The following is a 17,975-nucleotide window of genomic DNA, read 5'->3' as shown; positions in this document are numbered from 1 at the left end:
ACCATACAATGCTGTACTCCAGACGTACATACTCAGAAATTTCTTCCTCAAATTAAGGCCGGTATTTGATATTAGTAGACTTCTCTTGGCCAGAAATGCCTTTTTTGCCATACCGAGTCTGCTTTTGATGTCCTCCTTGCTCCGTGCGTCATTGGTTATTTTACTGCCTAGATAGCAGATTTCCTTAACTTCATTGACTTCGTGACCATCAATCAAAAACGCTACAGCCTTGTCTTACACCATTCTTAATACGAGCACCTCGTTCTTGATCGTCCACTCTTATTTTTCCCTCTTGGTTGTTGTACATATTGTATATGACCCGTCTCTCCCTATAGCTTACCCCAACTTTTTTCAGAATCTCGAACAACTTGCACCATTTTACATCGTCGAACGCTTTTTCCAGGTCGAAAATCCTATGAAAGTGTCTTGATTTTTCTTTAGCCTTGCTTCCATTACTAGCCGTAACGTCATAATTGCCTCTCTCGTTCCTTTACTTTTGCTAAAGCCAAACTGATCGTCACCTAGCGCATTCTCAATTTTCTTTTCCATTCTTCTGTATATTATTCTTGTAAGCAGCTTCGATGCATGAGCTGTTAAGCTGATTGTGCGATAGTTCTCGCACTTGTCAGCTCTTGCCGTCTTCGGAATTGTGTGGATGATGCTTTTCCGAAAGTCGGATGGCACATCGCCAGACTCATATATTCTACACACGAACGTGAATAGTCGTTTTGTTGCCACTTCCACCAATGATTTTAGAAATTCTGATGAAATGTTATCTATCCCTTCTGCCTTATTTGACCGTAAGTCCTCCAAAGCTCTTTTAAATTCCGATTCTAATACTGGATCCCCTATCTCTTCTAAATCGACTCCCGTTTCTTCTTATATCACATCAGACAAATCTTCACCCCCATAGAGGCTTTCAGTGTATTCTTTCGATCTATCTGCTCTCTCATTTAACAGTGGAATTCTCGTTGCACTCTTAATGTTACCACCGTTGCTTTTAATGTCACCAAAGGTTGTTTTGACTTTCCTGTATGCTGAGTCTGTCCTTCCGACAATCATATCTTTTTCGATGTCTTCACATTTTTCCTGCAACCATTTCGTCTTAGCTTCCCTGCACTTCCTATTTATTTCATTCCTCAGCGACTTGTATTTCTGTATTCGTGATTTTCCCGAAACATGATTGTACTTCCTCCTTGCATCAATCAACTGAAGTATTTCTTCTGTTACCCATGGTTTCTTCGCAGCTACCTTCTTTGTACCTATGTTTTCCTTCTCAACTTCTGTGATGGCCCTTTTTAGAGATGTCCATTCCTCTTCAACTGTACTGCCTACTGCGCTATTCCTTATTGCTGTATCTATAGCGTTAGAGAACTTCAAACGTATCTCGTCATTCCTTAGTACTTCCGTATCCCACTTGTTTGCGTATTGATTCTTCCTGACTAATGTCTTGAACTTCAGCCTACTCTTCATTACTACTATATTGTGATCTGAGTCTATATCTGCTCCTGGGTACGCCTTATAATCCAGTATCTGATTTCGGAAACTCTGTCTGACCATGATGTAATCTAATTGAAATCTTCCTGTATCTCCCGGCCATTCCCAAGTATACCTCCTCCTCTTGTGATTCTTGAACATGGTATTCGCTATTACTAGCTGAAACTTGTTACAGAACTCAATTAGTCTTTCTCCTCTTTCATTCCTTGTCCCAAACCCATATTCTCCTGTAACCTTTTCTTCTACTCCTTCCCCTACAACTGCATTCCAGTCGCCGCCGGCCGCGGTGGTCTCGCGGTTCTAGGCACGCAGTCCGGAACCGCGGGACTGCTACTGTCGCAGGTTCGAATCCTGCCTCGGGCATGGATGTGTGTGATGTCCTTAGGTTAGTTAGGTTTAACTAGTTCTAAGTTCTAGGGGACTGATGACCTAAGATGTTGAGTCCCATAGTGCTCAGAGCCATTTGAACCATTCTAGTCGCCCATGACTATTAGATTTTCGTCCCCCTTTACATACTGCTTTACCCTTTCAATATCCTCATACACTTTCTCTATCTGTTCATCTTCAGCTTGCGACGTCGGCATGTATACCTGAACTATTGTTGTCGGTGTTGGTCTGTTGTCGATTCTGATTAGAACAACCCGGTCACTGTTCACAGTAACACACCCTCTGCCCTACTTTCCTATTCATAACGAATCCTACACCTGTTAGACCATTTTCTGCTGCTGTTGATATAACCCGATACTCATCTGACCAGAAAACCTTGTCTTCCTTCTACTTCACTTTACTGACCCCTACTATACCTAGATTGAGCCTTTGCATTTCCCTTTTTAGATTTTCTAGTTCCCCTACCACGTTCAAGCTTCTGACATTCCACGCCCCGACTCGTAGAACGTTATCCTTTCGTTGATTATTCAATGTTTTTCTCATGGTAACCTCCCCCTTGGCAGTCCCCTCCCGGAGATCCGAATGGGGGACTATTCCGGAGCTGAAACTCGAACTGAGCATCTGGAAGGAATGAGCACACCGATCTATACAAATGGAAACCGCCCGGGTAGCCGCCCGGTCTATTGCGCTGCTTCCCGTGCGCGAAGTCGTGCCGGTCCCCAGCACGAATCCGCCTGCGGCGATTGCTGCGCAAACACTGTCTCACGTACGCGTACACTACAATCACATTACCACTCAAACATTTGGGGTTACACTCGTCTGGAATGAGACGTTCCCGCGGGCGGGGGGGATGTCCGAACCGCACAATAACCCCGGGTTCGGTGTGGAGCGCAGTGAGGTGGGTGGACTGCTGTGGCCGGCCTGTTGTGGAGTTGTGACCTACTGAGGGCTACGACGGGACGAAGCCTATCCATTGTTTCTAGGTCTCCAGTTTAACACACAGTACACACCCAAGTAGAACAATAAATCTTTGCCAGATTCCTCGTAGTGTTCTCAGTCTCACTACTTTTCTCGCACACCTCCTATAAATAACATACCAAATTACAGCAGTAAAACAGAAATATCGTTCTTTGCTCATGATGCAAACATAATATTTAGGCCCAATAGAGCTGCAGCAACAGATCGAGTAAAAAAAAACCAAATATTCAAAAGTATTATTATGTGGTTGTCAGCAAAGGGGCTACAGTACACATACATAAAACAAAGCTCAGTCAGTTTCGTACAAGCCAAGATTATCATTTTCTGTATAAATAAAAATGTGAATATTCGTTTGTTCTAAATCGTGGGTCTCCGAAATTCATAACCGATTGCTCCGAAATTTTGACACAACGTTATATTCTAATACGGGCGTGGTTTTAGATACTTGTTTCTTTTATTAAATTTATAAAAACAAAATATTACATGTATAAAACAGGTTTATAAAAACACACGCTTATTCCAATGCAATGCTGCGCCAAAATTTCAAAGCATTCGGTCAAAAATTTACCGAGATGTTTGTTTCTTCAAAACTTTAAATCTCCGAAATTTCTTCACAGATCGCTTTCAATTTTTGATACAACATTGTTTCCAAATCTTCACGTGTTTTTATATACTTACTTGAACGCTATGTGGTATATAAACATACATTATAAAAATGTTATAAAATGTTTATGTTGGTTTGTTCAAAATCGTTAATCTTCGAAAGTTCTTCACCGATTGATTTGAAATTTTGACACAACTTTGAAATATAAAACTGGTGTGCTTTTAGACACCTAATTATGTAATATATGTATATTTTAATAGTACAATATATAGATGTTCATACGTTAAATATAAGGGGAAAATATTGTTACCAAAAATCTCAAAATGTACTACTTCGATTGACTCAAATTTTTACATGTTACTGTGGTAAACGCTTGGGCACATATTAAGCTTGTATTTATGGCTTGTTGGTTTATGATTGGAATACTACTACAGAATCTGAATTTGCAATAACAATAAATAAAATAGACAAACGGCAAGGTCAGAGAGAGAGGAAAGAAGAGATGTAAAGAGGATTGGGAGAAAACAGACACGGAAAAATGGAAGGAGGAGGTGGACAGAGAGATGGGGCAGGAGAAGATGGAGAGAAACGGGGAGGAGAGGATGGACAGAGGATGGGGGAGTAGGTGGTGGACTGAGAGAGGGGGAAGGAGTAGAAGATGGACATGAAAGGGGGAGTGGGAGATGTACAGAGAAAGCTGGAAGGAAGAGAAGATGGGCATGAAAGGAGGAGAGGGTGATGGACATAGTAGGTGGAAGAAGGAGATTGGAACGTATAATCCAATTCTCTAACATATTACAGAAGTGTGCTTTCTCTTCTGTTTCTTTCCCATTGAAGCAGACTGAGTCACAGAAAGGCGTGACTCGGTAGAGCTGGTCATCAATAAGAATAGATCACGGGGAAAGGACATACTAAAAACTAAATGTTCAAAATTCCATGTAGCGCATTGTGATCAGAACTTGTATTGGAAATATGTTATGTACTTTCTCAAACGGTTTAGTTCAGCAATATTTGTTCTACATATAATTAATGAGTTTGGTAATAAAATTTAAGAAAACTAGCTTACTTTTCATATTTCCATTCTTTGATGAGCAACGTTTGTTCTACCTGCTGTAGTAGCAGCATAACATTATCTTACTTTTCACATTTTCACTCTCTGATTTCATATGGAATACATTTATGATGAAGTTGCACATGTAGACATCAAGCATTCAGTGGACATGCTGTAAGGATTGTATATGGCAACCATCCTCAAATTTATGTATACTAACAGCAGCCTCAGATTACATTTACTATGTTACGGTGTCTGTTGTGAAGAAACAGGTTTTATTTGAAAATTATAGTAGTGTTCTTAAATGTAACTTTAGGATCAACAGCCGCTTCCACTACCGATAACTTAATATTATCCTTGCACAGAAGAGACCAAAATATGCAAGCGTTGTAATATTTGAGCGTCTCCCTGTGAGTTAATGGTGTTACCAGCTACATAAAGTTTTAAAAATGAATGGAAATGGTTTCTACCTGACAACTCCTTCGCCAATGTTTAATTTCTGAGTAGGAAGTATGTGCTTGCTCGGATTACTTCTATCAAATTTTGTTGAAGATTAAAAAAAAACTAGCTTTATAAATGGCCAGTACATAGCCATGTTTTCACAAAGAAAAAGTAGCTTAGTTGTGAACTTCCTCACACGTTTCACACCACACCAAGTTGCCACGAATGTGGTCCAAGGAACACACGAAAATCTAAATGGACTTCATCTCCACGCAGAAGTTATTTACTGGGCTAATACTCCTATAAAGCCTCTGGTAGATTGCAGGTTCATCGATTTTGGTAATGGTTTCTGATTTTACTAATTCCTCACAACCATGTTCACAGCATCTATGGATCTTCTGAAGATCAAAAAAGTTTTGTCCATCACAAACGTTTTAATTTATTGTACCTAGCCTTCTTTGGCACGAAGGTATTTCAATATGCAAATGTTCATGGATAACGTGTGTCTCACTACTTTTCAAATCATTTCGAACTACGTGGAACAGGAATTTATTCCCACAGCAAAAAATTTCCCTTTACATAAATTTTCCTCATAGTAATATGAATGAGAAAAAAAAATTAAAAGGATATCCATAGAGTATATTTCACACTGTATATTGCTATGACTAAGTTACAGAATAATCAACACAATCACATAGATTCCTACTGTTGAGTATTCACTTAAAGTTTTGACATTATTGCAGGCATACAAACGTTTGTTTGTACTGAAACTGAAGAGTGTACGAAGAGGATCCTATATCGCAAAAAATGTTTTATTGTAAAGTATATGAAACCTCCGACATCAACGATGTAGCAATCCCTTTGCAATGACATGCCTCCACAATTTTTTTTTTTTAAAAAAAGAAGAAAACGATGTAACTTCTCAAGAACTCGAAGTGCTACGAACTGTCATAACTATTGCTATTCGGTAATTTTTGATGTCATAGCTTTCAGCATGCTTCTATGGCGTTAAAGGAATTCTGTCGGAAGAGAATGACACTCTCTCACTTGGTGATACAGTCGTCCATATACGATGGTTCCCGAAGCTTTGCAGTATTGATCATGTCACGTCAGTTGCCTTTAATTTCATAACTGCCCTTAGTTGTCTACGTGCTCTCGTAAAGGAAAAAGTACGTTATCGAAAATACAGTAAAATAAGATCTTCGACCTAGTTACTAGGTTCTTCATATTTATCGATTTAATTCATACGTAATGAACAGTTACTCACCTGGACAACGTTTTAAGCAGAGGATGCCTGAATTCCGTTAGACTATTCTTCGCGGTAGTCACTACACTCAGGTCGAAACTTCGCACGTGAGTACGTCACTGCTGCTTGATAAGCACTGAGGATCTCAGTCGATTCACAATCTTATCAAAACTGATAGGTGTTTATTGTTGACTGAAATCTGAGTTTAACATTGAGACCGCCAGTCACTGTATGATGCTGATATGTACTGATATGGAGTAGTAGATATCATTTAACGTGACTTGCGATTAGTACGAGGGTTGAATCAAAAGTAATGCCTCCACCTTCGTTAATGGTGTTTGGATGGGAATATTTTAATAAATCAAACACAGAAATAATCCTTAGAATGAGATCTTTAATTACCAATATTCACTTTCCCACATAATCACCAGCCAATCGGATACATTTCCGCCTACATTGCACACGTTTTCTGAGGCAGTCACGGAAGAAGTCGACACTGTGTTTACGCAACCACAGTCCCACGGTGCTCTCAGCGTCTTCATCAGAAGCATAATGATGTACCTGCAGATCGCCTTTCACAATCAGGAACCGATGGAAGTCAGACGGTGCTAAATATGGACTGTACGGAGCATCGCCGTACGGTGGTGAGATTGAGTCTTTGAAGTTCTGCTGTGGTGACACGTGAAGTGTGTGATTTGGCATCGTCATGCTGCAGGAAAACATTTTCCTTTTCCCTTTCGGACCCTCGTTAACCGTCGTTTCAGAGTTCACAGCGTTGTGATGTAACGCTCTGAATTTATTGTTGATCCACGATCAAGGAAGTCAACATGGATAACACTATATGCGTCCCAGAACACTGTAGCTGAGGGATGCGTCTTTGTGTCGATATCCCATTGACTGACGTTTCGTCTCTGGGTCGTAATTGTGTACCCACGTTTCGTCCCCTGTCACAATTGAATGGAAAAGGCGTCACCTTCATTCTCGTAACGCGAGAGGAGTTCCTGGCAAATTTCAAGTCTGTGTGCTTTCACTTCAGAAGTCAGCATCCGGGATAACCATCATGCACAAATCTTCCGATAGCCAAGCAAAACAATAATGTGACCCACACGTTCTTGTGAAGTGTCGATTGTGATTGCAATTTCTCTTTGAGTGTTACGACGATCGTCCTGAATGCCGATTGTGCTTGCAATTTCTCTGTGAGTGATAGGACGATGGTCCTGAATCAGTCTGTCAACATTTTGCTTGTGAAACTGGATGGTTGCTGTCACAGGACGTCCAACTCTTTGTTTGTTACGCAGGTAACATGTTCCCGCCCCAACATCTTCAAACTTGTTCCATTAGGTTTCGGGTGCGCAGCCGCAAGAATTCTCCTGATTCTTCTAATATTTCGGCCGTGTAACGTTCAGCCATCTTCAGAGTGAGCCACAAGACAGCCGCTCCAGTGATCGCTGCGTCCCTTGATACTCGTATACTGCGCAACTGTCCATGCGTCCACAGATGCAAATGCGCCAGAGACGTTGGTCGGCGGCAGAGACGTGCACAGTGCGCGAGTACTTCTGACTCCGCAGTCGATCTGTGTTGGCATGTCGATATATCATTGTGAGCTGCACTGTGACGGCGTCTTTGTGAGTTTATTACAGCAAGTGCAGGCTTCCATGATTTATCAAGGTTGAAGCCATTATCTCTATTAATTAAATTCGATGTCAAGCGAATTTCAGTTGCCTCCTTGACTATCGAGTCCCAAAAAGATGGTCTAGTTGCCAAAATTTCGACGTTTTCATACGACATACTGTGACCTGTGTCAATACAGTGTTCTACCACTGCCAACTTGTTAGGTTGTAAAAGTCGCGTATACTTCCGGTGTTCTGTACATCTTTCTTGGACAGTACGAGTTGTTTGTCCAATGTAAGGAAGGCCACATTCACATGGATTTTGTAAACTCCAGATTTTCGGAGCAGCAAATCATCTTTGACGGAGCCCACGAGTGCAGCTGTCTTGGGTGGAGGGCGGAAAATCACTTTTACTTTGTGCCTGCAGAGAATCCGGCTACCCACATATGACAGGAAGGCCATCGATTTAAAGGTTTCTTCGTCTTCTTCTGCTTTCTTTGTGGTCTCTTTCGGTTTCATTTTCAGTGCCTTCTGCATTTGCCGTGGGGAGTACCCATTGTCTTCAAACACCCTTTGTAAGTGGGAAAGTTCATCTTGCACACTGCTTTCGTCAGAAATAATATGCACTCTGTGGGTCAAAGTTCGGAGAAATCGTTAGGGGTAAATGTCGGAATGGTCTCTTTGAAAAGGAATCTAGCGACCCGGTTCCGCGTTATTCTGTGGCTCGAGTTTGTCGTCCGACCCTAACGACAGCGTCGTAGACGGGAAGTTTAATTCTCATACCCATCCATTATCAATGCACTATTTGATAGTTTCAACATATATCCTAGTATGTTAGTTCGCTATTGTTCGGGCTTCTGTCACAGTTCGTTCAAGAATCTTGAATGAACTGTGACAGAAGCCCGAAAAACAGGGGACTGGCGTACTAGGACATTGATTGAAACTATGAAATAGTGCATTGATAATGGCTAGGCACTAGCCGAAATCTAGATTTGCTTTAATAAAACCTGAAAGGAAAGACAGACTCATTACTGTGCTCTATCTTGTTGAAAGTCATATCACAGTCGTTGTGTGCATTTCACATTCCTAATGGAAGGTAATTTCATGTGTACGTATGTTTCACATCTCCTCCTAAACTATTAGCTATATTACAGCTCTATAATTAAAAAATTACGAAACTAATAAAGGAGAGATAAAGCTGTCATCAATCCGAAGGTTAGTTTGATAAAAACAGTGCTTTATTTGACACATGGCCTTATAGTCGAGTGGGCGTGATGTCTTGCCTCGCTATGATCTTTGAACTGATGTACCCAAACAGTTACAGGGGGACCTGCAGGCTAACATAGACCTCACACCAGACGCAAATTAGCATTTTTCATGTTAATAAACATCGCGTAAGGATAATCAAAATATCCACGGGTGTGCTGCCGGTCTATAGTGTCCAACGAGCACAATATTTCGGCGATCATACATGTCGCCATCATCAGGTGAACTGACGGACTGCACTCCTGTGAACGTGCCGGCACGGAGATCCGTACGCTATGGCTGCTCAGAGGGAACTGGGTTCGGTCGCGGCGGCGGCCGATTTAAATACCCTCCGCCCGCGGCGCGCTCCCTCCGCCGTCCGCGCCCCGCGCCACGGTCGCGCGGTGGAACAGATTGCGACGGCGTCTGAGATGACGTCGGTGTGATGGCTCTGTCCGCCGTGGTCGTCACAACTATACGTTTGCTCGATTTACTTTTGATTAACCCAATCGTTGGTTCCCAAGCCTTGCTAAGATTATAGCCACAGTCACGGTTTATGAGGTCGTCATTGGTGCGAATTTCGATGGCCTCTCTAACAACGCTGTCCCAGTATCTCGACGTCTGTACCAGAATCCTCGTGCGGTCATACTCCATGGAGTGATTTTCCGACAAACAATGTTCAGCGACCGCCGACTTGCTCGGATACATCAGTCGAGTGTGCCTCTGGTGTTCACGGCATCGATCCTGTTGAGATGGATGAAGTCACGAGGGAGGAGGTAGGCACTGCATTTATTCCATACACAGGCGCACTCTCGGGGAAAATTGCCCGCATTCTGAAGAAACACCGGGTCGGAACTGTGTTTTGTCCTCCAAATAAAACTCGTGCACTGGTGGGGAGCGCCAAAGATAACCTCGGTTTGAGGAAGGCCGGCGTGTACCAGATTCCGTGTCAATGTGGCAAGTCGTATATTGGTCAGACGATACGTACCGTCGAGGATCGATGCCGTGAACACCAGAGGCACACTCGACTGATGTATCCGAGCAAGTCGGCGGTCGCTGAACATTGTTTGTCGGAAAATCACGCCATGGAGTATGACCGCACGAGGATTCTGGTACAGACGTCGAGATACTGGGACAGCGTTGTTAGAGAGGCCATCGAAATTCGCACCAATGACGACCTCATAAACCGTGACTGTGGCTATAATCTTAGCAAGACTTGGGAACCAGCGATTGGGTTAATCAAAAGTAAATCGAGCAAACGTATAGTTGTGACGACCACGGCGGACAGAGCCATCACACCGACGTCATTTCAGACGCCGTCGCAATCTGTTCCACCGCGCGACCGTGGTGCGGGGCGCGGACGGCGGAGGGAGCGCGCCGCGGGCGGAGGGTATTTAAATCGGCCGCCGCCGCGACCGAACCCAGTTCCCTCTGAGCAGCCGTAGCGTACGGATCTCCGTGCCGGCACGCTCACAGGAGTTCAGTCCGTCAGTTCACCTGATGATGGCGACATGTATGATCGCCGAAATATTGTGCCCGTTGGACACTATAGACCGGCAGCACACTCGTGGATATTTTGATTATCAAGTACGCCGGGAGAAACTCAAGAATCACATCGCATAAGGAATTATAAGTAATACATAAAAAACCTTGGAGTGACCGTGTCTCTAAGTCCAGACATTTGGATCCATAACGGGCATTTAACCAGTAACGGCACTTTAAAAAACCATTGTCATGCCCGAAGTTGAATACTCTTAGATTTTCTTCAAGTGTGAAATTATCTTGAGACCACAGAAGCCAGTACCCATGTGTGTGTGTGTGTGTGTGTGTGTGTGTGTGTGTGTGTGTGTGTGTTTGTGGATATGTATGTTCCGCATCTCTTCCTAAATTACTCGACCGATTTCAACCAAACTTGGTACACTTACCCCATACTGTTAGGAAACAGTTGCTATCGGGTAAAAACCACTTACCTATCAAAGTTCCGGAGATATGACGTCATAAACAATGAGTTGCGTGAAAAACTATCGCATCGTGCATGAAGTCTAAATTGGTTATTCCTTTTTTACCAACTATATTCGCAACACATTTGTCAGAGTCTATCCACATATGCCGCTGAATGTACCTACAAAATTATAGCACAGCATGACACATGGTTAAAGAGATATGAAATCATAAATACTGATATGGTGAGAAACTGTCGATACATCAAGTTTTAATACGACGAAATAAATCTCGGGTGGACAGCCTGGTATGAGTGTGAATAGGACACAATATTTCGGCAATCGACCACGTTGCCATCATCAGGTGCGCTGATGAACTGACCGGCGGTGAAAGATGGGGCCCCTCCACGCCCACACCAACGTGGTGACCAAACCAAAAGTTCTACTGTCACCTCCGTAAACATGTTAGTTTTTGAATCAGGCGTCACAGGGTGCGGGCTGTGATGTTATCCATGCGTCTGGGTACGATTACTCATTAACATGGTCCTTCAGGAGATAGAAGTGGTCGAAAACGATTGAAGGGTAGCGATTGTAAGGGCAGAGGAAAAAAAAGTGCCAAGGCAAGAGCCAAAGGAAAAAAAAACCTCTGCGACAGTAGGACGGGTAGCAAGGGCAGTAGCGGCTTGCTAGCTGCGACAGAGCATGCAAGGTGAGGGAAGGTTAGCGTGAGGTATCGTGCATCGTTACCTATGTGCTGCGTGGTCGTTAGCTGGGTCAGTCCGGTGCTGCGGTTGGGCTCGCTTGCAGTCTCCTGGGCCGGCCGCAGTGGCTTCCTCCCTGTAACATAAGAGTTCGGGGCGGCAACGCATGCGCTACTGTTAGGCCCTCTGCTGCGCCTTGTCGTCAGTGACTTGGTGCAGCTTCAGGCTGGTGCAGAAAGGCGGCGTCCTCCTCTACTGCACGGCGCAGCCCTTCTGCAAGTAGCTTCGAGCACCTCCGCTTGTTCAGTGAGCAGCGCCGCTTGAGCATCGGAGAGATGCACGCCGTTCGCTCGCGTTTGCGCGATGAGGGCTGCCTTTCTGGCCTCTGTCTCCCTCGGAGGGGCCGCTCCCGCAGCGGTCGGCGTCGCCACCGGTTCCGATGGGGCGGCGGTTGTCTTCTTTGCGCCTCTCACCTGCGGTGCTGCTGGGGCAACCGCTGGGATAGGCGCGCGAACGTCCTTCTGCGAGGTCGCAGGAGTGTTCGCAGGTGCGACTGCGCTGAGGCCTTGGGCGAAGACTGCTCGCAGTTGCCTCAAGGCCTCTTCCTTCTCTGCAGCCACGGCGGCTGCGAAGGCAGCCCTCTCCGCCGCCATGACGGCTTTGAGGGCTGCTGTGGCCTCCTTCACGGCGGTGCCGAGTTCGAGGTTACATCTCTTCACGGGAGAGCGAGCTGCGTCCTGGCTTCCCGTTTCCGAGCGGCCGTCCCTGCCCCTGGCAGGTGGATCTGCTGCTGCGCCGTCCCTCAGCTGCGACGGGCTGTTCTGCGCCCTACGCCGTTTCCGACGTCGTCTTCTCTTCTGCTGCTGCGTCAGTGCGGCCGCGGCCGCTTCGCCGCCCCCGGCACGGTTGCGGCTTGAGAAAGCCGCACAACCGCGCCAACTGGCGATGTGCGGGCCGCCACACCGGACACAAGTCGGCAGAGCGTTGCTGCCGCGGTCGCAGGCGCGGCTGTCGTGCTCACCTGAGCACTTGACGCACCGCGCCGCGTTGCGGCAATACTTCGCAACATGGCCCTCGCCCTGGCACCTGAAGCACTGGGGCTGAGGGTCCATGGCGGTCGGGAGAGCCTCCGTCGAAACCGGGAAGCCCAGCAACTTCCGCAAGTCGAAGATGTCGCTCCCGCCGTCGACCGTTTGCACGGTCACGGCATAGAGCGGCGCCCTCTTCCTGTTGGTTCGGTTGTGCAACCTTGCGACTGCATTACCAAACCCGGCTCGCAGCAGCCCTTCCCGGACCGCTGCCTCATCACAGCACCAAGGTAACCCCCTGAGGAGTGCCTTAGTCGTCTTCATCCTTCCTACGGAAGGCGCCTTCTCACGCGCCGGCGGCGCGTCGACGATGTGGTCGGTCACTGCGACCTTGATCGCCCTGTGGTCGGCCACGTTTGCGGCTGGAACGCAGATCAGCGGGTCTGTATCGACAGACTCGTAGACCACCTCGTTCCGAGCGCAATTCGTCATGGTGTCGAACAGCGCTGTCCACCCGCCTTTGCACTTGACGTACAAAGGGGGGACAGGCCGCGACTCGTCTTCTCGGGAGTTCCTTGCACGGTCGGCAGACTCAGTGAGTTGCACAACCGAAGGACCCTTCGTAGCGGCAGGTTTCCTCTGCGCACCCTTCTTTCTCATGCTGCGAGGCGCGGAACACGACAATTTGCACGCGTTGTGACAACAACGCACGACAATTTGCTCTCCGCGGCGCCCACAGCACAGAAAACCTCTTCACGAGCTCTCAACGGCCGAGTAAGCGAAGCGCGCAACGGCAGCGATGCGCTCGCCTCGCCAGCTCAGGTCGCTCTGACTGGAGTGTCCGATGGGTCGACCCCTATATATTCCGAGGCCCGGGACAAGGTGTCTCTTCCCTCGTGTCTGGTATTTGGGGTTATTTAACTCATTTGAGGAATTTTGGGTGTTGGTTGATTAGGGAATAGTATGTCTGAACTCGGCATCGTCTTGACTTCCTGTGCCCCTACGCGCCGATGACGTTAAGGCTCGGAGAACAAACATGACCCTGGCCCCATGAAAAGGTCACGAATTGCGTTCCCGGCGTCTTGCGGTATACGTCGGAAGGTTGTTGGCTGCTGTGGAGCAGCCTTCGCCTGAACGTTCTTCGTCTGAGGTTCTTCGGAGACCTGAGCTGCCTTTGGCTTGGTGGCTGCCTCAACCTTGCGGGAGGCGGCCAGTTCGAGCAGCTCGTCTAAGTCTTTGGAGATCCGCACCGCCAATTTCTTCTTGGGTGTCGGCTGAGCGTGATCTGCCTCCGAATCAGTCGTGAGTCGGTGATCTGCCTCCGAATCAGTCGTGAGTCGTGTTCATTGCTTCTGTGGGCTCCCGCCCCGAGGGGGGGGGGGGGGGGGGGGGGAGCAGGTGCGGGGGGCCGCAAGGCTTTCGTGGCAGAAGCCACTTCAGTCCGCCAGGCGCAAGGTATATATAGGACAATCCCCCTCCTGACCCTCCCTCAGGCGCTTCCTATGAGTCGCTGCGGTCCGCGCCCCGCGCGCGGTCCAGGTCCGTTCTCCCGCCGTCTGGGCGCTGCGTCCTAGGTCTTCTCGTCCAAGGGGGTCTGCCGGCACCGCTCTCGTTATTCTTCCCTTCTCCCCCGAAGTAGGTACACTCTGGGAAATATCCTTTTTCTTCTTAATCTGGGTGATCGCTGGTTCCCACGCTTTGCTAAGGATGTAACCGCTGTCACGATTTAGTTGAGACCCCCTTACTCTAATATCTATGGCTTCTTTGATGTCACAGTCCCAGTATTTGGAAGTCTGTGTCAGGACTTTGGTTTGGTCATAATCCACGCTGTGGAGTTCCGACAGGCAATGCTCAGCAATTACCGACTTACTGGGCTGTTGCAGTCTAGTGTGCCTTTGATGTTTTCGGCATCGGTCCTCAGTGGTACGAATGGTCTGGCCTAAGTATACACTCCCGAATTGGCAAGGTATCTGATAAACCCCTTATTTACGTAGACCAAGGTTGTCGATGATGGCAACGTGGTCCATTGTCGAAATATTGTGTCCTATGCACACTCATACCAGGTTGTTCACCCGAGATTTATTTCGTCATAAAATACGCCTGGAGAAATTGAAGAATCACAGGTTTTAATACATTTATTCTTCCCTACTAAGAAAGTTCTTCAGTGGACCATACTTAAGGAAATCCCTGACACCTAGCAGCGCCTTTAGCAGCTTTCAACTGCGAAGTGCAAATGGCTGTAGGCGGAAACTATAGCCATCTATAAACCTATGAAAACGCTTTGCCATAGAAATGTTTATAAAATCACGTTGTAGACGTGCAATGCAACTGCGCCCAGAGTACGGAAACTGTCCGGGACCATGTTTTCAAATTTGGATGCTATATATAAACATTTTCACATTATGAATATTTGTTTGTACGACTGCTTTATAATTTCAAATCTGTTTTCACGAATGCATGGAAACGAAGTGTTTTCGATACTTCGCTAGGAAAACAGTCTATTTTTTTTCATTTCTTGCAGAAAATTTTCAGAATGAATACTCGGGCTATGCCGAGTTTGTCAGCTAGTATGGAATATAAAAGAGAAACTGAAATGGTAAACTACAGGTAATAAACAGCTCTTAAACTCCTACCTGGAATAGTATCTTCTCAGCTGTCTGTTAAACGATTATCGATGGTAAAGTTTATTATAGATCACGCTGATGCAAGCGGATGAATTTGTGTTTCTTAAACGTTAGCCTCATCGGCGGAAGGGAATGTGATTTGGGAACTTTATAATGAAACGAACTTATTATGCCACTATAAAAGAGAAGCACTAATCTATGTGTGTGATGGTCCTGCAGCAGCAAAATAATGAAATATCTTAAACTTGCATACTAACTAATAATACGTCATTTGTAATGGATACAAAAAAACTTAGAAATACTCATAGCATTTGCAACAAATATGAAGTCTTAATATTTTAGTAGCCAAAACTATAATTATATTGATGTGACTTTTCATACTTTCAGTTGCAAATTTTCTTCTCGGATTGCCGTCGGATCGTATTGCTCAAATCCCACAATGTATATCCTGTGTCAGGATAACTGAAAAGAAAATGAAAATGAGAAATCCTGCTCCGACACAGTTTTATTCATTTAAATTTTTGAAAATAACCTGCCTGAAAGAAAATTAAGTAAAAAAAATGAAATTACATGTGTATTAATTACTTAGACGTTTAATACCAGTATCGCGTGAATTAGATCGGATTACATGTTGGTTCCAAAAATGGATAGAGTTTACGCTGTAACAGAGTTGATTTATGACCTGCTCGTTAATAACCTGCTGGGCTTATTAACCGGTACAAGGCTGTTTAATAAAGTAAAGCTAGCTATAAAAGTCAATAACTTAGCCCAGTTACTCACTAATGATACCGTATCCAAGTGAATTAGGGGACACGATTAATTTAACAACATGCAGGACGAAACTTGATATTAAAAGAATTACATTTTTTGATAGATACATACAGAGCGTACAATGAGCAATAAATGATGTGTGAAGTGAAACGTTGCACTCAGAGTTTCTGGGCCGACAAAACAGCAGCCATTAATTAATTAATGTAGCTTTGGTCTTAGTCCTTATTAAGTCGTTCCGGCGCTATGGAAAGTAAAGTTTAATAACTTCTTTTCTGGAACAGTACGTGGGTTTCTGAAGATTTTGAGTTTCGGCAAATTGCAGATACGTTTTTGCACCCCTGAAATAAAACGAGCAAAAGTTTTTCATCGGAAAGATCTGAGAAGGAAATGCTCAACAACAAAGACAGCTTGTGTGTTCTTTGTGTGCTCAATCTGTTAATGCTTCCTTTTATGGCTGAAATTTCATCTTTCGCAATAATGTCGGAAACAACATAATTCAACATAATTCAAAGCTTCAGGCACGTGATTGCTGGTGAATGCCCCAGTCTTCACTGAGGTTCAAAGAAAGACGGACAAAGCCTTGAAACTGTGGAAACGTTACGTTATAACTATAACAGAAGGTATTTCTAACGTATAGGGGAAATAAATCCTCATGCAGAAGCTGTGTGATGGGAGTAAAGGCATGTACGAAATCGACAGAAATCTGAAGCAGTAAACGAAGCAAATCTCCCTGTAGTTTTAACATGTTTTGAGAACCCGTTTAAAAGACCGTCAGACAACATTCTCATCACTGCGATTTGGTGGATAGTTCTCATCCTAGGCGATCAACGACAACTTTCCTTGGGTGTTCCTCGTGCAGACATAAGGAAATTTGTATTACTAAGAAGAATTATTCCTCTTCCTGTGCGAATTGTCTAATACGTTGTACAAGTATATCGTCGCTCCATTGAATGTTCGCTAGAAAAGAGAATAGCATCTGGGGTAGTCCAAGGAAGCGTAATAGCACCAGTAATATTCTCAACAGTATGCATGAGAAACGTATCGCACAAGTTTTGTAGTACTACCAGATCGTCCAGTGCTAACAGTGTTACCTATAAGGAAGTGCAGTCGTTCGACGATAGTAGGGAAATGCAGAAGGGCTTGAACGTGAAATACTGTAGCAGGCGCCGAGTTAAGCGTGGCAAGATTACAGAAGAGACAAATTTGTTAATAGTATATTACTCCAGATCTTTCTTATGTATTTCTTTAACACATAAAGCCTGAAAAACTCAAATGAGTGCAAGTAAAACAATAATACAGAATTAGAATTAGAAATTGAACAATTTAACTAGAAATTACAAATCACAGCATTGCGTGGAAATCATCTCACTCTGGACGTTCTGTTTCAAGGCAAGTTAAGTAAAGCACAGTTTGAACTCAGATATTACTACAACAGAGAGAAAAAAATTCATTTATCAAATTCTCAATAATAATACAATGGCGTGCTGAAAATTAATAACACCGAACTTTTTGTGTGAATACTCTCAAAGATCTTAAGACAAACGCCATTAACATTCTTCATGACTACGTATTTATTTCCCACGATAGTGACTCTGATGACGATCTCATTTCTCTCAATGAATGTCTGATTTCGTTAACGGTGCCACAACTTCATCTCTGCTTGCACCGCCTCGTCACTATCAAAGTGAAATCCTCGTTGGTATTCAATAAGTTTTGGAAACAGGTGAAAATCAGATGGGACCAAGTCATGACTTCATGGGGGATGATCGACGGTGAACCCACGGTGTCGGATTGTTGAAGATACCGCAGCGCTCATACACTGTCTGGTATTGTTACGCTGAAGGGAAGGTTG

This window comes from Schistocerca piceifrons, chromosome 3 (genome assembly GCF_021461385.2).
Source record: "Schistocerca piceifrons isolate TAMUIC-IGC-003096 chromosome 3, iqSchPice1.1, whole genome shotgun sequence".
Lineage (NCBI taxonomy): Eukaryota > Metazoa > Arthropoda > Insecta > Orthoptera > Acrididae > Schistocerca > Schistocerca piceifrons.
The sequence above is the reverse complement of the archived record's forward strand: the minus strand, read 5'-3'. Positions refer to the sequence as shown.